At 33.6% G+C, this 21,216-nt stretch overlaps 1 protein-coding gene across 2 annotated transcripts in view; it reads right to left on the reverse strand.

Moving 5' to 3' along the window:
* Window positions 1-11,455, reverse strand: part of LOC135836612 (uncharacterized) — a 196,816-nt gene extending 185,361 nt beyond the window's left edge. For both annotated transcript variants that reach the window (XM_065351551.1, XM_065351550.1), the window contains exon 1: window positions 10,766-11,455. The gene's annotated coding sequence lies outside the window, so the exon portion shown is untranslated. The remainder of the gene's footprint in view (window positions 1-10,765) is intronic.
* Window positions 11,456-21,216: the final 9,761 nt, after the last annotated feature.

Below are 21,216 nucleotides of genomic sequence, written 5' to 3' on the forward strand. Positions count from 1 at the left end.
TAAAAAAAGCCGCTGCATCCTATGTTGCATATGAAGAACTGGCAGAAACCTGCCTCAGATCAAGACACAGTTTCATGAAAACAGTTAACGAACTAAGGGATACACCCAGCACAGATAAATGTCGCATATGGAATGCAGGTGCTGAGGGAAGAACCAGGCAGGAAGCCCTACCAAGTGGAGAGTACCTGAAATATGGACTATGGAGTAGTATATTACATGACAGGCATGGAAAGTATGTGATTAACGAGTGCAAAGTTTAAGGAGCAAGGCAAAGCCGAGCGACTTAAATCACACAAGTTAATTGCTTTACTGTCCAATCCTGTAGCATGTACTAAGGTAAGTGCAGCTAATTACGCCACGTTGGCAATTACGCCACTACTGCAGTTCTCATAGTAAACGGGTAGATGGCGCCGTGTGACGATTTTTAGGTGATTGTACTGTTAAAGCCAAGGTAGGAAAACCAAAAATATCACCGGACTGGATAATTTTCTGATCTGTGGCTCGCTTTTTTGTAAATTTGATGCCAAAAAAAAACGTCATGTTAAATTGACCACAGTTTGGAAACGTGCTGTAATTTGTAATAAGGGTGAAAAAAATTTTTGAAGATATGTTTCCTGTAGTAAATTTAATGACGATTTCAATGCGATAAACAGTTTTTTGTTATTTCTCAATGTAAGCATCGAAATGTTGAAAAATATACAAAAGTACCAATGTTGAAAATAACGCCACTTTAACAAAACTCTTTCAGGACTTTCACATATTTGATCAAAATGCTAAGAAATAATTTTTAGCGATGTTTTTATCAATAATTTTAAATAATTTTTTTTGGTGGTGGGGGGAGAGTGGCGGAATTACCTGCATATGTTGATGAATACACCACTTTGGTGAATAATTTTCAGAAATGGAGGGGTGGGATAGGGGGAGGGGTAATGGAAAACATTTTTTTTAGGGAAAGGTAGCCAATAAGATGCCCAAAATGCCAAATGATTTTTACCAATGTTTTCATAGATTTTAAATAGTTTTTTGGGGTGGTGGCGTAATTACCTGCACAGTGTTGATAATTACGCCACTTTTGTAAAAAATTTTCAGGAGGTGATTGGCGGTATTGGGGGAGGGGTAAGAAAAAAAATTTTTTTCGTGAAAGGTAGCTAATAAGATGTACTTTGAGGTGGTTCATTCACATTTTTGCCAAAGATGCATTTTAACCCCACTAAATGACCTCAAACCTTAGGGTGGCGTAATTACCTGCACTTACCTTATTTTAATTTCGTATGAGAGGAAAATAAATGCTGAAATTTTTAAAAATTGCTAATTTAAAATTTGTAAACATGTGCGGAAAGAAAAAGTACAACAGTTACTTTCCATATAGGTATGTTTAGATAGATGCACTAAAGATGCGTATTTTCCAACCACAAAACTGTCTAGGAAACTACTCATTTTCCGATCATATGAAATTAAAACACTCAACAGATTGAGGAGCGGAGTCACATGATCCAAGTACATATCTACAACCTTCATAGATGGCAGTTGGCAGATGACAATCTGTGTGAATGAGGCAAAGTTCAGACTGACAATCACTTATTTGAGTGTGAATTATCAGGAAAAATCAATCCTGGAAAATTAAATGGGACACTTGACGATGAAGCAGTTAAATTCCTCAAGAACTGACAGGAGAAGTATTTAGATTTAGATTTAGATTTAGATTGAGTGTTTTTTATTCATGTTAATTGTTAAGTTAGGCATGTCAACCGGAAATGAGAAAAAAAATTGGAGGTTCTACAGCCCAAAAAACATAGATATAATTGTTTTGATGTATCACAAGGCCATGTTTGATAAATTTATCAATGCTCCCTGATACTGGATTTTTTTAAAAAGTATGGAATATTCAACTTGTAAAAAAATAATTACACGTGTGAACTCTTCATCTCGGATTCGCGATCCAACTATCCTAATTGATTGAAAATGGCGAACTAATGTTAGAATTGAAATTTCAGCTGCCGAAGTTGATTACAGCGCCTTCTGGAGCGATTCCAGTGCGTGCTGGAGAAAAACCAACTTCTACTGGAGGCTACAGATTGCCTTTAAAATGGTCACAATCGATTTGGGAGGTTGACTTTAGTATCCAAACCAAATTTCATATTTTTACCTCGTGGTTTAGCATTTTTATGAAAATTTTGTCACTAAAAATAATCTACGAGTATTTCAGGCCTTTTCAAAAATTTGCCAAAATCCGAAAAATTAACTTCGGCAGCTAAAAATTTGGTTCTGACTTCTGAGGTGTGGGTGATGACGTGCATTTTTAGTGAGCTAAATTCAAGCCAAATCGGGGGTGAAGAGTTGAGAAGGTTTCCTTGTAAGGGGCGGAGAAGCTTTCAAATTTTGATCAAAATCCCCCCCCCCAAAAACGACTTATAGCATAATAGTGCCTGATTGCTGAACCTTTGTGAGCAGGGTAAAGTTCAGCATGACTAGCACCGAATTATTCAGGAAGTTTGATTCCAAGTGATTAAATGGAGTCATCGACGGACAGGTTATGGAATTCCTCAAATATTGATACGAGTAGGGAATTTAGAGATTTCTATGTCGACCATATTTTCGCAGGGAAAAAAACGTGTGAGACGAAAAACTTGGAACTTTTTTGATTCACACTGCTCACAAGGGAAGTATTCTAAACGGCACAAAAATTTTTGAACCCGACAAAAAGGAATAGCAACGAAATTCAAAAATTCACCACCAGCAAAAATTTCAGAAGCTGAAGCTCATTTTTCGATTTTTGACGAATTTTTGAAAGTTCAACTTGGCTCATTTCTCCAGAGGAAAAAAATCAAAATTTCATCAAATTGACATAAAAGGCTTAAATTTGGTTTGTACCATATTTTCGACTACCCGAGTCGATTGGCAATGGTGTTGTATCGTTTTGGAGCCTCCAGCGGATTTTCGGATCTTCTGGTTTTCAAAAATATGCTGTAATTAGGGTGAAAATGAAAATCAACACCCATAAATTTCAAATTTCCTTACGAGTTCACAAAAGATGAATTTCCTCATTTTTTTCAAAAATATTTCCCAAACAGCTAATTTCATCATTTTTAGAAACGATCTCTAGTTCAATATTGCCAAAAACCGAAATTTTCAACAATTTCTCAAAAGTTGATATTCAGATACTTCCTAGCTTTCATATAGGCAGTCGACATCTTGAAAAAATGCCACAAAAAGTGGGAGAACAAATGCCTTACACATATTAGTCACTCATTATTGTTACGTGTGAAACCATAAGAACTCAAAAAACACCCGCAAAAGTAATTTTTAAACGAACACGGCAAACAAAAGACGCAAAAATACTACCGCGAACGATTTGATTTATTCGTTATCGAAAATTTAATCAAATTAAAAGCTCTCCTTTGGTTATTCTCTTCAGCGGATATGCAACACTCGCGTATTTTTCGCCGTTGTAAAAACACGAAGCGCGAAATAAAAAACAAAATAAAACTAATTAAAGCGGATTTATAAAATGAAAAGCATACAGCGAACAGGATCATAATCTGTTTAATCCGCTTTACCTACATTATCGTCGCCAAACACACCAGCACCCTGCATTACATCGTAGAGGTACTCGAAGGCAAAGACGAAATTTCAAGTAAATCTGTTTTTTATCGCGTTTTAAAGTATAAAATATTTTCTTTAATAGGCACCAAAAAAGAAAAAAAGTTACAACAACTTTCAAACTTTAAAAATCGTCCCATATACTTAGTTTGTGTTTTTTCAAATATGCCTAAATTTTTCTTTCTCTTAAAGAGCAGAGCTGGGGAGCTGTTAATTACACCAATAGCGAGCTTCACTTATCGGATTTACTTTTTATACTTTTCTCTAACACAATTTACGTCTTTTTCTTTATTCTGCGTTTTTTTTTTTTCAGACGAAAAAACACCAAAAAAAATAGAATTTCGCCGAAGGCTTTTTATTAATTTAGTATAGTTCTTTTTTTCGGGTATTTTTTTTCTGTTACGTTCGACGAATTTTTCTTTTAAAATATTACTCATCGGATAAAGTGTTTTACAACTTGTTGTAATTTTTTTTCGCTTTATTGGTTCTTCCGTTTTTTTTTCTTGGTGGGCTAAAAGCAATGTTAAAAATATCCATTAACAGAAGTACCAATCTACACCGACACACCGAGACATCTTGTCAAAATACTTGAATATGATAAACTGTAAAAATTCAATGACATGTATACTGAGAAAACAGTACAGGTAGCAAATGTGGTCGTGGTAATTTTATCAAAGGCACGTACAACGGATATATGTATAGTACAGTGACAATGTACGAATAATGGCGACTATAATACGTATAAGCGATAAAAGAGTCGACCATTTGCGCTTTATAATTACTCGTCGACTTTAAAACCATACCTAGAAATTTTCTCCTCGTTTAACGAGTCAAAGACAAACACTGCCTGGTGTTAAATGCAACGAACTCGTGAAAGCTTGCGAGTTTATTAAAGGTACTTTCATGTATCATAAAAAATGGCTAAAAAAATAGTCCCATAAACGATACACCTAGACTTACGAGTAGGTATAATGCTGTTGTCGTGTGCAAGTCGACCGATCCCCTATGTAATCCATATATCTACACACTCCAATGGCCGACTTGAAATTGCACGTTCGAGAATCATCGATACAGTGCAAAGATCAAAAGAAATTTTGCATATTAGGTATTTTGCAAACAAAAAGTGGACACGAAAAAGACCAAAGTAGGAAAAAACCCTGATACGTAGAACAGTTCCCAAAGTTTTCATCGTATGTTTTCCAAGCTCGACGGAAAACTCTATACATATTGCTTTACTATTGTAACTCGCTGGAATTGAAAATGCCCTCAGGGAAGGGAAAAGAATAGAGGGCAATGCACATGCAAAGTGGTAAGGTGGAGGAAAAGAAGTGTACTTGGAATTTCAACCGTTTCGCCAAAAAATTGATTTTGTGCTGAAAACTTGATAAATGAGTAATGATCAGATTCTTGAATTTTTCGATGCTCGAAAATTCTCCAAAAATGAACTTCAGCACCTAAAATTCGTTTTGGATCATTGATCGGTTTCAAGGGAACCAGGCAGTGAATTTTCCTACAAACCTGTAGGTATAGAACCCTGCACTCGAAAACCATCCACATTAATTTGTACCTACTTCTCGGTATACCTCGAATGTCAATTATTACGATAAAATAATATTTTTTCCGATTCTAATCGATCTGTTAATGATGTTTGCGCGCATTATTAATGAACATATACGCGAATGTAGGTAATTCTGCGCTTTCGTATTTGCATAATACAAAATTTATACCCTTCCTTGCATCGCGATTCGACGAACGGTCGTCGCCGTCGCGTCGGGCTCGGGGAATTCAACGTTGTTATGTCACGTTCGCTAAATCCTCCGTATAGCTATATTCGTCTATATGTACCTTAACTACCTGTATATTCGACGCTTAAATTGGATTTTTTTTTAGCCTTCGTATTCGTCATCATCGTGTCGCACTCGCGCATTCCCACTCCAAGTGAGTAAACTTACCCCTACGCGTGTTTCAATAAACTAAATTTACCCAGTAATAAACAATTCTCTTAGGATGAATTATAATAATATGGGAATACGTAGGCCCTGCAGGTAGCTAGATAGGGTAGGTTAGGTTTGGGTTCGGTATACATAATCTCCCTCGTATACTTTTTTACAACCACTAATACAAATATCTGCTTATCTGTAAACTTATACCGCTTATTTCGACCAATGGTGGGTATGTTTACCGAATAATAAAAATTATTACGTTCGGAAACTTATATGTATTTGTACCCATCACTTTTTTTTTTACGATAAGGTTCAACGAGTGTATCGCACCTTGTGCATTTTTTTTACGAATATTTCGATTTGCGGACATCTTTTTACGTAGGTAAGCTAACATGTAAGTTCAAGGATATTATGAGAAGATGTTTAAAGATTGAAAGTGACTATCTATCTATACCTAACAAAGGAGGAACCCTTTCCCAACTATGAGAAAAATTTCTGAACGGACAAAACTAAATTGAAAGAGCATGTAAAAATACACTAATAACAACAATTTCAGGGGCTAAAGTACATTTTTTGATTTTTGATGAGTTTTTGAAGATCTTAGACCAAGAAATCAGAAAAACCATAAATTTACCTAACTGACCCAGAAAACTGAAACTTGGTATACACCCTATTTCAATCCACCCTTCCATCACCAACAAAAAAATCCATTTATGTAGTTTTGAAAGTATTTTGAACATTTTTTTTAGCCTTTGTCAATACATTTTTGAAAGTTTTTCCCACAAAATTCCACTCAATGAACGTTGGAAAGCTAGAGTTCAATTTATTTTATAATTTCAACTTATTGAATCCGTTGGATGTGGCTTAAAGACTTTCTGGAGCATGATTTTAACGTTTTTTCGAAGAGTAAAAATCTCAAAATTTGACTCGAAAAAGCTCAATTATGAAAGTTACAGGAAAAATCGAATGAAAAATTATCGAACACTCGCTAGAGTGTTTAAAATGTAAATTCTTTAATTTATTTGAAATAATATGCATAAACGCCTTTTTAAGAGGTGCCTAAAGTGGGTGTTCTAAAAAAAAATGGGTTCAAAATTACGAATATACTTACAGGGAGCTTAATTACAGATAATTAAATATATATGTACCTCAAAACGTTAAATTTGGCGCAAGTCAAAGGTTTCAAGTTTTTCAGGGATTCCCAAAATATCGAAATTACGAAAAATTGGAAAGTTGAATTTTTGAGTACCAGCAGAAAATTTTATTGAGTTCAAAATTTGGTACGATGGCGCGTGAGGGTCTTTTAAATACTAAAAATTTTAGCGGGGTTCAAAGGGCTAGGTTAAAAATGGTAATTCCAAAATTTTTCAAAAATTAACCCCCCCCCCTTCTGCTCCAGGGAGCGGGGGGGGGGGTCAAAAATACCTAGAAATATCACCTCGCATAACGTTCACCGGGTTCGAACAGATACATATTTTACGCTAAAAAAGGTTTTGAAAATGATACTCATGTGGTTCCTAAAAAAAATGTTATTCAGCACTTTGGGAACCAAATTCCAGATTTTTCAGTCAATGTGGGAGCCTTGAGCAAAATTTCAACTTTTTGATAAATTTTTAAAATGCAACCCAAAATGAATAAATTTGGGAGGATAAAAATGTGCTTATCGTGATTCTGATTAAAATATATTTTTATTTCCTTTTCTACGGGAACCTGGTCAATAGGTCTGTTTTAAATCTGAAAATAATACGAAATAAACCTGGCTTTATAATTCTCAAAATTTGGGTAGAAAAGATGCCTTATTTAAGAATACCAAAATTAAATTTTATGAATAAAATCCAAAAAGAAAATCGAAGTAGGTAAATGAGAGAAAATTCAAGAAAAATTATAGGAAATGCCATAAAAATGGAATATGAACTGATCAAAATACTTTAAAAACTGTGAAAAAATGTTAAATTTAATGAAATATTATCAATTATCGGATATCCGTTAAGAAACATTTAAAATGTGTCAAAACTTTTGTTCATATTTTCTTAAATATTTTGCAAATTCAATAATTCATCAGGTTATCCTGACTAGACAAATTTTTTAGGCTTGTAGCTGGAATAATGGCAGCCAAGGCATGTGCTTTGATTGGAAAATTCGCGAAATCCTCTCTCTTCCAAAAAAAAAGAAAAATTTTGAAAACCAAAAAAAAATTTCCTCAAAAAATTACCAAAATCAGAAAATTTTTTCTGCAAAAAAATGAATACAAGAAAATTTATATTCTCTTGAAAATGAAGTTTAGAACTATGAGAGTTCAAGTACATCCATCATAGAGAAAGGGGTGGGTTCAGCCTCCAATAAAAAATAAAGGAAAATCGCAGACCTGATTTAGGGGGCCACTCTTGACAATTTTCCGCAATAAAATTTTGGCTTGATGAACATGTTTTTCTTCATGTAAGATTTTTAAGCTGAGGCAGATATTTATTGTTTCATGGATTTCTCATGAAAAATAAAATTGAAAATTTGATCAAACCTAAATGCATGGAATTCTAAAATTTGGTTCATACCCCATAATTTTGACCTAAAAAATCAATTATGGTGATTTTGAGCCATTCTTGAGCTTCTAGCAGACTTATAGATTAAATAATCGCTGAAGAAAATTTAAAATTTATACCAACAGAAAGGATTTTGAAAATTTGGAGCTAAATCGTAAAAAAAACTTTCGAAAAAGATGAATCCAAGTTTAGGTATAGATGCAAAATTTTATTTAGGCCCTTTTTCGAGGCACTGGTTCCAAAACAGGAGTAGATATACTTGAAACTACGACCAATTGATTTGAGAGGTCGAAAATAGTGTACGAGAATCAAAATATCAGCCTTTTATTTCAATTTGATCAAATTTTGATTTTTAATCAAAAACAGTTCTTAAAATTGAGTTTGCGGTGTATTTTTGGATACTCGCTCGATTTTTCAGCCTCTAAAGTTTTTCTGTTGGTTGGAATATTTCCTTCGTAAAAGTGGCCTAAAAAATAAAATTTCAAAAAAGTATTTCATACATTTCATTTTTGTTTGAAATGTATAAAAAACAGGCCCTTGTTATGAGAAAAAAAAACAAAAACAACAACTTTTTCGAACTGATACGTTATTTATGCAAAAAATTTTATACTTTACATCACTCATTTCCGGCTTTTTTGAGGGGCGAGGGGATGGGATCTTTGGTTTTTCTAAAATTGTTTTTTTTTTGTTTTTAAATGAAACATCAAATAATTTTAAAACTCTTTTCATCATAAAAAATGGACTTGAATAGTTTTTTCGCAGAGGGCTTTATTTTTTACATATTTCGAGGAGTAACTAAAAAGCTCAATCATAGGTACGACGAATTTTTCGGAATCTTCCTTATGGATATGGGCTATTCTGTATCAATATTATTACTCTCACTTTTGGAGATATTTTGAGCTACAGGTATTAAGCTGACATCACTATAAATCGCCCTGAACGAGCAACATGAAATTAACTGCGAGGACACAGTTAAGGTCTCAATAAATTTCAAAGTAGGGAAAAAACTTTTTCTCTTCCTTATGCCTTGATCCGTAGGTACACATCTTGATAAAATTTTTTCTACATCGACCACACTTGAGAATTTACTAACAAGCGTTATCTATTCCTATAAGCACACACGAGTGGAACTTTCATTCACTCGGTAGGTAGGTACTTGAAACAAAAAACAAATAAAACAAAAAAATAAGAGACACTTTTCGGAACATTTTGTCATCGCTTTCGCGTCCTTCGTCGTCAGTTAGTATTAGGACTGCGTAGATGAGCTGTTTTTGTTCGTTGTACGTAGATGAGAAAAAAAAATTCATAAAGGAGCATCTGAACCGGCGCGGCCGGGCTACGAGGACTCAATCTAAGAAAAACAAACAATATTCAAATAACCCTTTCGCGCGCTACTGGTATACTGGTACTACGAAAACCGAGTCTAATTTCGCGTTGTCAAAATAACATTACAATAATTAAAACGTTTTCTCGCCTCCGGCTCAAGGTAACGTCAAGAAGCGGTGTCATGTTCCTTGTCATGTAAACGGTCGTCCCTATAAAATATACATAGCACAGCAGCAGCAACACAATATTTCGTAAACGGGAAGCGCTATTCGATGAAATTCGCCCGATTAAATAAGATTAAATATGCACAGTTTTAAAGTAGATATATATAAGGCAACAGAGTATTTCAACGACGATAAGGTAAAAAGCATCGCCTTCGCGTCATGCTGATAAAGATACACCGCCGGACGCGAGGATATCGCGTCAAAGTTATCATAATTTATAATTATTTTCCTCTTTCAAATTACTCTGCGGCGAATCATTGGTTTGGTTAATTTGTAGTGAAAGACTTGAAGCGAAGCGATGGTGGGCGAAATTTATGCAAAATTGTGGCAGATAGATTAAACGTCGCGGATAATATCGAACATGTTTCACTTTATTCCATTTGGAAGGAAAGCAATTATGTACTTATATTTTAAAAATCCATTAGTAATTCAAACAATTTGAAAAGGATCCGTTATATTATTTCTCACTATAATTGCATATCGTGATTATATTTTACCTGACGTCATATCTATAGTATGTCAACTCGATCGCGGACGTCTTCGAAAACACTAATTTCGAGATATGATAATTTTACGAGCGCATCAGTTATCGCGTGAAATAATTTTCGAAAAATTTCCAGCGACGTGACAAGGTCTGAATTTACGTAACCCTGGGAGCTTGTTAAATTACAACAGTTGAAAAAGCTGACAAAAAAATACCCGCTGGAGGTGGTTGAATTAAGAAAATATTTGGTTACCTATTTTATGTGAAAAAGTTGAACTTTCTTTTTTCAAATAACGAACACGGTAAGTATGGTGAATAGGGAAATGCTTCAATATCGTCGTCATCGTAGCATAAAGTTTATCTTTAATGCACCTTTCGACGACGACGACGAACACGATGGCAACAAAACGTTAGCGACGAATAAAATCCGTAGTTGACAGTGGAAGGAAAAATGTTATGGAAATTTGTCGCATAAATTTAAATTCTACGAGTACTTATAGTTTGTTATTTACAGTAGAAAAATGCGAGAGAGGAAAAAAAAATTTCGACTAAAATAATCCAAAAAAGAGACGCTGCCTTGTGCGTATCGTATTCCCAAAGTGAAAATTTTCGTCAAAAAATGCTATAATTGAAAGAATAAAAATATCATACCTGCATTATTTTCAAGCCAGTCGGTTATAATATGTACCTGAGATTTCGAGAATAGCGTAATTACGTAACATTTGTATCCACCGGAGCGACTTAATAACGAAAATCTACACCGAGATTGCAACTCGAATGAACTAAACTTACTATATACCTGAAAACGCAACGTAACGTTTCTGGTTTTTCATTTCGATACAGAAAAGTCCAACTCTCTTCCGCTCTCGTTCTACAAAAGCAAGCCGCAAGCGCGTGGTGACTTTCAAACAAGTGGTTCTCTAAGAACCCGCTATTATCTTCTATTCGACAATGCAACAGATATGACGTATATCTCATGGCAGAACAAAAACCTTTTTAACCTTTTTTTTTTCTTTCTTTCTTTCTTTCTTTTAATAGTTTCCTCGTTTCGAAATGGTTTTATTTTTAAAACGCGCACAAATCGTTTAATGACCTAACTATACCTACTTGGTCTGCCTATATTTTTGTTCGGTCAATGTATGTAGCAATAGCTGCTTTAACTGACTGAAAGCTTTTAATTAGGAATTCGCCTATCTAAAGCTTATATCTATCGTACTGCGAGTTGGAAATTTTACATACGTCTTTGAATTAATGATGCGACTAATGAGAACTGCGCCCGGCAAGATGAATCCTTAGAAAACGGAAATCTATACGTACGATATTACCGAGCTTTATGACCAGCGAGAAACATCGATAATTATTTTAAGGAAAATTTTAGCATAAGGTGGAACTCGTTTATCCGAATCGTCTAAACCGCGTATAAGTAAATAAAATATGAACAAATAGCTCCAGAATTTTGGTCAAAATGAAAAAATAATAACAAAGGATTTTTTTTCGGTTTATATAGGAAATTTTCGAGGCCAATGAGAGCGTTGGAGCCTGGAGGAACCAAAATTTAATAAATGAGTTGATCATATTTCTCAAAAACCTAGTAAATCATATTCCGCACGATTTTTTCAAATTTTTAGAAAATTTTTGGGGCTGTACTGCGTTCTCGAAAATGTATGAAACGATATATGTTACCATTTTTTACATTTTTCAGGGTGTCCATTATTTTTGGCGAGATATTTTCCCTGACTTTTCCAAGTTTTCAAGACCATTTTTTCCCAATTTTCTATACTTACTTACCTACCTACCCCATAGGATAGGTAGGTACCTCAATTAAAGAATTGAAGAAGTTTCCCGGAAGGAGGCATTTTTTCAAAAGTTTCTCTTCGAACTGGATAATTCTTCGGATACTCGTATAAAAAACAGCTGAACATTGATTTTTAATTTTTTTCGTTAAAAAAAATTCAAACATGTGGGAAAAAATTCAAACATGTGAGGTCGCGTTTCAAATTTTTTTGGAGTGGGGGGGGGGGTAAATTGAGTACAATAATGCCGAATGAAAATTCAAAAATGTCGAATGAAAACCCAAAACTGGAGAATTATTTTGACTGACAGAACTAAGAATAAGTAAGTACATACAATAAGAGCAATTACGCTTTTATTTACTCCAGTATGAAAATGAGAAAAAAATAGCACAGCCGATGCCGGCTCGAAGCATATATCACGTCGGGCCCCATTTCTGAAGTAGAAGCTATTTTTAGGTTTTTGAGACGGGGTGGTGTCGAATGAAAATTTGTGGATTGATGCGGTGGAAAAACATCAATTTTGCCAATTGATAAGTGGGTACAATATTCATAATTATGACTTATGAAAATTTTTCTGTTCTTTTTTGGATTTTTGGAGGCCTCAGAATTTGAAATTAGTTTTTTCCAAAATGAGAAACAAATTGGCTCAAACGAAGCGAGGCTAAGAGCTTTTGAACGTTTTTATTTCGAGAGGCCAGAATGGTGTTTTTTTGAAGGAAGTTGATTTTGAAAAAGAAACAGAACAGGCCCAAACGAGGGCAAAAGCTGTCATAAATTTGTATTTCGAGATGAGGCATAAAAACGATTTTTTTGAGATGAGTTTATTCTTTGGCTTTAAAACTTGATTTTTACTGTTCAGAAATTTTCATATTACTCTCAAAAAAGAAAAGAAAATAAGCCCGAGCAAAGCGAGGTGAAAATTCGAGGGATTTTGCGTGAAAATTACGAAATTTCTTAACTTTTCTAGGCTGACAAAATGTAGAGTGGATTGATTTTACCAAAATTTTGGGGCTCCGTATCCTTCATGGTTTTGCAAATTCCAACACGAAAAGTTCAAAGTTGTATGTAGTTGTAGATGTAGGAAAATTTATGTTTTCTGATTTTTTTTCACAAATTTTCAATTCGGAGCTCTAAAATTCAAAAAACTTTCGAAATTTGAGCTTTCCAAAAAATCTGAACTTTGAATATTTGCGAAATATTTACGAAACTACTCTTAATTATTTTTAAAATACGGCGCGAACGGATTGTCTACAAGTTGCAGCTATACTTACCGAGCTGTTAAGATTTCAAAATTGAGCATAGTGACGAGAAATTTCAACTGCCAAAAAAGTGCCTCCCGTCGGCTCCACCACGCGGGATGGGGAACGATTTTTCTTTTTTCCTAATCATGGTAGGTATCTAACAGAATTTTTTTTTGTTGATAAGATCACTACTTTTTGCACTACCTATCTTCAATCAAATTTTTAGAAAACTATCCACTCAACCCCCTCCCCCACCCTCTACATACACAAAAAAATTAACAAATCAAATTTTTCAAAAAAAAATTGAAATTGAAAGAAAATTTGTGCACAAAGTATGTTCTAACTTTATTCAATTATTCATTTGAAGGTTTTTGTTGAGCGTTTGAAGTTTTTCATTTTTTCACTACTTTCACTACTTGTTAGATATCCTGTATTTTGAAAAAAAAATGACACATAAGTTAATTTGGACAATTTTTATAGCTGCACTTTTTAGAAAATCTGAAATTTCCAAAATACACTAGAAAGCTTCGAAACAGCCTAAAACCACCTCCAATCGATTCAGCATATAAAAAATGTGGTACTAAGTAAATTTCATTTCAACAACTCAGTAAGGTAAAATGCAGTGGAAATTTCAATTTTCGAAAATTTGCTAGGGTGCTCCCTGCTACGGAACTACCACTCAAAATGGTTCGAAACCGTTTCCAATCGATCTGGAGGGTCATGGTCGAGAACAGGGCACACGCAAAATTTCTGCTCTCTTGGTTTTATTGGTAAAATTTCAATTTTTTTCCATTTTTGACCCCAGTTTGGTTTTTCAAAAATTCATTTAAAATCGAAATCGTTTCTGAACTCAAAAATTTGATCTAATGTTTCCAAATTCGTATTTGGAAAATCAGATCACCTCAATTCAAACAGGATATAGGCAGTCATTATTTCAGCTGATTTTCAAATTCCGTGATTTTAGATTTTTTTTAAAAATCTGACATTGAAAATAGAAGTTTACAGGTATAGAAATGACTTACGTATTTTTTCTCATAAGGATTATAAAATTACTTACTTACGAGTACATCATTTTTTTGAAGGAAATTTGTACTCACCTGAAACAACAAAAAATTCAGGCGGATTAGTTGGTTATCAAATTATTGATCGATCATCAGATAAATGAAATAATAATGGTCGAAAGCCAAAGTAAAAATTCTGACAATCGTCATGTTTGATAAAGATCCAGAAATGAATATTCATAAAATAAAGTATCAATAAAAATTGCAAAATTGATTGTGAAAATCAATCAAAAATATCAAAAATTGATGGACCATCAGAAAGCAACAAAGGTTTGAGAAAATGTCTCATTTAGGTGTGAAATTTTGCACAGACTATACTTAGATAGATTATTGAAAAATAATATCAAGAATTAATCTGAAATTCTCAAAATTGAATGCTGATTTGTCAAAATTGCAGAGAAAGTGTCATAAAATTTCTCAAATTGACCCCCTTCCTCAATAATTGAAAACTACCAGAGTAGTAACGGAATTTTTTATGAAAAATTACAACCTACTTTTTTCACTACCTTTTTTCAACCAAATTTTCTGTTAACAAAGTCAAATTTTTCAGAAGAAATTTTTCAAAAACATTTAAATTGGAAGAAAATTTGTAGGATAAAGTAATTTTTAATTTCAATTAAAATTATTTTTAAAAAACAATACAAATGAACGCATTAGTGAATTTTATCATTTTTTCACTACCTTTTTGACTACATTCGTCTTTTTCACTACTTTCACTACCTGTTAGATACCCTGCTAACGCAAAAAAATGTTGAGCAAAATCGGACTATCCGAACCCAAAATGTTGCTGATTCGATATATGGAATGTCCCTGCTAAAAACACCTTACCTTACAAGGGAATTTCTTGAAGTGTCACACTCCGATTTGAACGGGACCACGATTTTTGGAAAGAGCATAGTCTAAAACCCCCAAAACCAAACTTTCTGCTGCCCAAGTTCATTTTTCGATTTTTGGCACATTTTTGAAAATTCAAAATTAACTGTTTTTGGCGATTTATGTTTTTTTTAAAAGTACGTTCTTCATCAGTAAAAATGGTCAAAATAAGCCCCAAAACTAATATTAATTACCCAAATCCAAATTTTACCATTTCCAGCCATTCTGGAGCCTCCAGCGCGATTTTTCAATTTCTCCAGAATTTTGATTTTGCTCCAGAAGGCGTAAATAATACTCGACCTGTTTAACGAGTTTATCCACATTTGAGCCGATTTTGAGAGTGACACCTCAAGAGTGGTTTTTTGAGGTGTCACTCTCGCTCCAAAACGGCTGGAAATTGTGAAATTTGGATTTGGGGGTTAGTTTTGGACAAAATACAGCGATTCGTACGAATTTCGAAAATTTTCACACGAACGGGAAACTTTTGATTTTTTGGATTTTTTAATTTTGAAAAAAGCTAGTCAAAACGCCATTTTTGAGGTGTCACTCTCAAAATTGGCTCAAATGTGGATAAACTCGTTAAACAGGTCGAAGATATACAACTCGATTTTTAGCTGCCCAACTTCATATTCACACCTTCTGGAGCAAATTTAAAATTCTGGAGAAATTGAAAAATCGCGCTGGAGGCTCCAGAATGGCTGGAAATAATAAAATTTGGATTTGGGTAATTAATATTAGTTTTGGGACTTATTTTGACCATTTTTACTGATCAAGAACGTACTTTTTTAAGAAAAAGCATAAATTGCCAAAAAGTCAATTTTGAATTTTCAAAAATTCGCCAAAAATCGAAAAATGAACTTGGGCAGCTAAAAATTTGGTTTTGGGGGTTTTAGACTATGTTCTTTCCAAAAATTGCGGACCCGTTCAAATCGGAGAATGACACCTCAAGAGGTTCCCTTGTTATAGTTACGACGAAGAATCGCTCCACTCTTGCATTTGCTCTGTTCGTTTGAGACCCCACCCACATAAAACATAATATCGTTAGATTATATTCATGACATTTTAGCAATCTGTGGCAAATATGAATTAGTTTAATCGAATTTGAAATTTCGTACGATCTTCTGGCAGCCGCAGCCACATGCGCCGTCTGTTATTGAATTTTATTAAAGGTACGATGGCGAAAACACGGCGAACTGGGTATGCAAATTTATTAACACGTCACCATATACGAGTGTATACCTAAACTTATACAGGTTGGCGATGGCGCGGCATGACGGTAAGACCATCCCAGCTGCAGTACACCGAATCATACTTTGCACAAGCGATGGACACTCAATTATGCTGATTATTTTATCTACATATTCGATAACTTGAAAATACGAGTAAATTTTATTGCACCGACCGACACGTATAAAACGAATTAATTTGTCGTATTTCGAAAATCGTGCTACGCTGCTTTCTGCGTTCTGCAGATTTTGGAGGCAAAAATATTACCTACACTAAACGGTTATAATTGTTGGACGGTTTCGGCGCGTACGTTTTGAAATATTCATTCGTCGTATCGAAAACATCAAATGATACGATTTCACGGTTCGAGTGAAAGCAATTTTACGGTACGAAATTTAAGGTAACGAGAAATTACCATTTTTGGGATTCTAAATAAGCCGCATACATTTCTATAGACTTTTTCATAACTCGATTTAATACTCTCGCTATCACAACAGGTATCTAGCTAAGTTTGTGTTTTTCGAATTTAAATTTTATATCATCGGATAACTTGCGATACCTACCTACCTATAGTAAAACTCTCAAGTATTCTTTCTTCGCTTCGCGCGGTCTAGCATTTTTGAGGGTTTATTCGTATAGTACATATATTCAAGCTCGCTTTTTCGATCTTGTTTACAATATTTCATCCGTATAAGCTGATAGGTACTCTAAACCGAAGCAAAGATTAATAGCAGTTGAGAAAATCTGCGATTGTGCTGTACGAATCATGCTCTTTAATGAGGTTTGTCATGCTATACGTTTATGAGCTACACGGACGATATATTACTCTCATCGTGTGGTAAATATTACTCGAATTTTCTCCATCTCGTTCACACTCTGAACCACAATCCATCATAGGAATTCCCAAGATGACGTGAAAATGTGAAAATTTTTTATAGAAAATTCGCTTAAAACGACGTCGGCGTCGCTTTCGAGTTATTTAAATAAATATTTCACACGTTGGAGAGTTTGTCCTTATTACGATGAATAAGTTCGACAAGTACCTAGTTTTCAAGGATTTGCCAAAGTGTATCGCAAAGTGCTTAGGTCTCCTATTGGTATATCATATTTGAAGGCGATGAGAATTAATCTTAACAAAGAGAACACTTCAGTGCTGGTGGTTTTGAATTTTAACGAAATCGCGATAGGTCAGAAGGGGCTGTCAAAAAACTCGAATATCGAGTCTTACCATGTCTTGTTTAAATTTTTTCAGAAGAGTGTTGAAAAAAAATCGAACAGAATATTTTTTCATAGCCTGTTTTGGTAGTCGATTGAAGCGCTTTATCTGTCTCACTTTTTTATTCGTGAGCGAGAAATCTCACTAAAAATGTACCTAGTTTTCTGATTTATTTTAGTTTTTCGCTTCTAAATTAATATTTTATTGGGAAACAGTAGATAGGTAGCTATGTGGCTATATTTTTTACTTGAATATGCCTCGTAGTCTTTTTAATTTCAATAAACGAGATTTTTTTAAGAGTTGGAAAAAGAAAAAAATCATTAATGTAAAAACAATTCGCTCAAATTGAAAATACACTTTAATCTGGAAAAAACTTCCAAAAAAATTTGTAATAGAGTTATAGAAATATTCAAACTGAATAGGTAATATGAAAGCTGTTTTCCATCCTACTCATACTCTCGAACATACCGTTGGCCGAAACAGAATAATAACATTTTTTCGTAAATTTTTTTTCATCGCACAATCATTGTAAAAAAATAAAGAGAAAAAGTAAAAGCTGAAAATCGAATAGCAACTTTCCAGTGCGAGTATATAATTTAAAAAATTCAAACACAAATGATTCTTTTCATAAGACTTTTTTTTTGCTGTGAAAAAATTTCGTCGCTCGCTTAAATATCCAAAACGTGTCACGAATTAATGTATTATTTAGTATCTCTATGTGAAAATGTTGTACTTATGTAGCATTGGTAAAGCGTGTTGAGAATGCTAGAATATTGTAACAGAATAAAAATCCGATGCAGGAGAGGTAACCTAGGCAGATACCTATGTTTTCTTTTCACGTACAATGTTGTATTGAATACTCTATAGTGTTAGGTACTCGTACTTTAATTGAATATCTACTTTTTGTCGGCAATTTTTAACGTTGAATTGAATGGTTTATAATGTAAATTTTGAAATTATCGCAGATATGGTAGGGAACGTTTTAAACCCAAATTTCAGCTTTCGAGAGTAATTTGGTAAAATTTTGATTTTTTCGCATTTTCAACCTCAATTTGACTTTGAAAATTGACCAAAAATCGAAAAATTATTTTAGCTCCTGAAATTTTGTCGGGTGATAATTTTTGTGTGCTCTTTCGAGTTACTTTCGTTCAGTTCAAAAATGTTTCTGTCTGTTGGGAAACCTCCCTAACAAAAATTATGGTAAGTATAGAGCATTGATAAAGCTGTTTAGAGCACTCAGTCGGGACATTAGACCTCTTCCCTCTCTCCTTCAGATTTTTAAAAATTTCCATTGTATTGAAAAATTGTCATAAAACAAGCCAAAGTAAAATCAAGCATAAGTTTTTCCAACACATCAAATTTTTTTCCATAAAAATCAGACTTTTGAATCTTTCAAAAGTCAAAAATTTAAAAATGAGATTTGGTGACTGAAATTTTGTTTGATGTGTTTTCCTTTGTAGATTCCAAAAATTTTCATGTTGCTTGGTTTGTTACATTTTCAAGAATTTCTCCAAACATAAATTTTGGCACCTAAAGAAAAATCCTGAAAAATAGTTAGTTTTTTTACTCTCTTCATAGTGATTTGAACTATTCAGAATAAATTCCGAGGTTGTTGTTAAAGTTGATTTTTTTTTCAAAGTCAGGGTCATTGCTCTAAAAGACAGTAACTTTCAAGAAAACAAACGACTATTTAATTTTGAAGCATCTCATAAAAAAAAATTCAGGGACAATCAAGTTCGTATTTCGTTCACCTCAGCTCCAAAGTTCACCTCCACTACAACAATTTTTCTCTCTAATCCTTGACCAAAACAAGGACACTGCATAATACGATATAAATTCGAAGCGGCGGCGAAAGAAACACTTCAATTCAACGTTCACCTGATCATTCGCGTCAACTCCCAACCCGCAAAGCTCTCGCAAATGAAACAACCAAACAAGCTATTCTAATAAAACCACATAAAATTAAAACTCCAACTCGAAAATCCTCTCAATCCCCTTAACCATTTATATACCGGGTTGAAAAACTCGAAAAATAACGACCTATTGTGAGCAGCATCGTGCTACAACACATCACTTGAAATAATCAAAATTTACAACAAAACATTTCAAATTAAACTTGGTAAAACTGGTAAAAGTTAAAGTTTAACGCTAACTCTGTCATTAAATTTGAATGGTAAACCATATCTCCAGATAATTGAATCAGACATGACGTAGCTTTAAAAATACCACCCAACTTTTTCGTCATTTCGTATACTAATTAATATATCGCATAGAAAACTTTATACGCAATAATATAATAACAGCGCATCGCACGCTGCCAACTTTTTACTCCCGTCCGCAATAAAAGGGCACATTTTGTTTATTCGAGTTTAATTTTTAACTAGTTATTTCAAAACATAATACCTACTTTCGATTTTACTATACCTATTAAAATTATTCTGTACGAGCGAGAGAACAGCTCACCTTGTGTTTTTTTTTCCTGCTTAGGTATATTCGTCCTTATAAGATTTATAACGAAGCGCGAGATGAAAAAGAAGGAGAAAAAAAAGAGCACAGCGCAACTTTCTTACAAACGTATTTTTATCCTGCAAAAATCACGGGACACTTTTGAGAGTACTTGTACACGAGTCTTATGGTATACAAGTATAAACAATTCTAAAGCTGATCTATGGGCCTTTAGAGATCGGATATATTTACCGTAGATTTACGATTTCGTTGGAAATTTAATTTACATACAATTTTCAGCATAGCGACAATAAGAGTTCTTGTTTTTTTTTTCTTCTACAAGAGTATAGAAAAGGAACGCCACAAGGTACATATTTTTTTTCTCTATCAGTGTGTTCGAAATGATTTACGGTTTCGAAGCGAAACAAAAATTTTAGTTTTATAGGTACCTTTGATGAAAAAATTAGGTACACGTGGGATTGCTTAAGATCTCTCGAGTTTCATTTTGAAAATAATATAAAGATTTTAATATGATCCAGAATAATTTCAACAAATCCCAATGCTCGTCACATGGGAAGGATTTTTGATAAGTTATAAATTTGTACGTTCCATTTTTGGGGTTTCAAAATTTATGAACTATTGCTTTTAATCTAATAAATTTAATTTTGAAACTCTATATTATTCAAATTGAAACCAAAAAAAAACAAAAAACAACAACACTAAAACGAGAAAAATTTTAACAAATCCCAATGCTCATCTATATATGTTCAAGTTACCTAATTTATTTTCCTGCACTTGAGTAAGTACACGAGACCGAATCGATCGCATATTTTTGAATAAGTATTGAATTTAATTCAAAGTGCACATTTTCGATTGCATTATTTTGAAAAACGAATGACTGTTGATCTAGAAGAGCAGGACTGATGTCCCTGAGAACTTTCGAAATTGATAGGCTTGAATTTCGTCTTTTAATGGTTTTAAAACTGTCACAAAAATTGAATAAATTTCTTTCATGGCAAAAAATTTACACTTTAAACATACACACCCTAAACCTTCGTTCATCGAAGATTAATAAACACTAATCAAGCATTAACAAATTCTGTTGATAATGATTTTAATCAATTTTTGCAAAACTTGATTCCAAATTAATTTTTAATTGAGCGTAATCAAAATTGCTGAAAAATTTGTGAAAATAATCACTAAATTATTTCGATATTTCATTAAAAAATACAATGAACAATAACTG

Source organism: Planococcus citri, chromosome 2 (assembly GCF_950023065.1).
Source record: "Planococcus citri chromosome 2, ihPlaCitr1.1, whole genome shotgun sequence".
NCBI lineage: Eukaryota > Metazoa > Arthropoda > Insecta > Hemiptera > Pseudococcidae > Planococcus > Planococcus citri.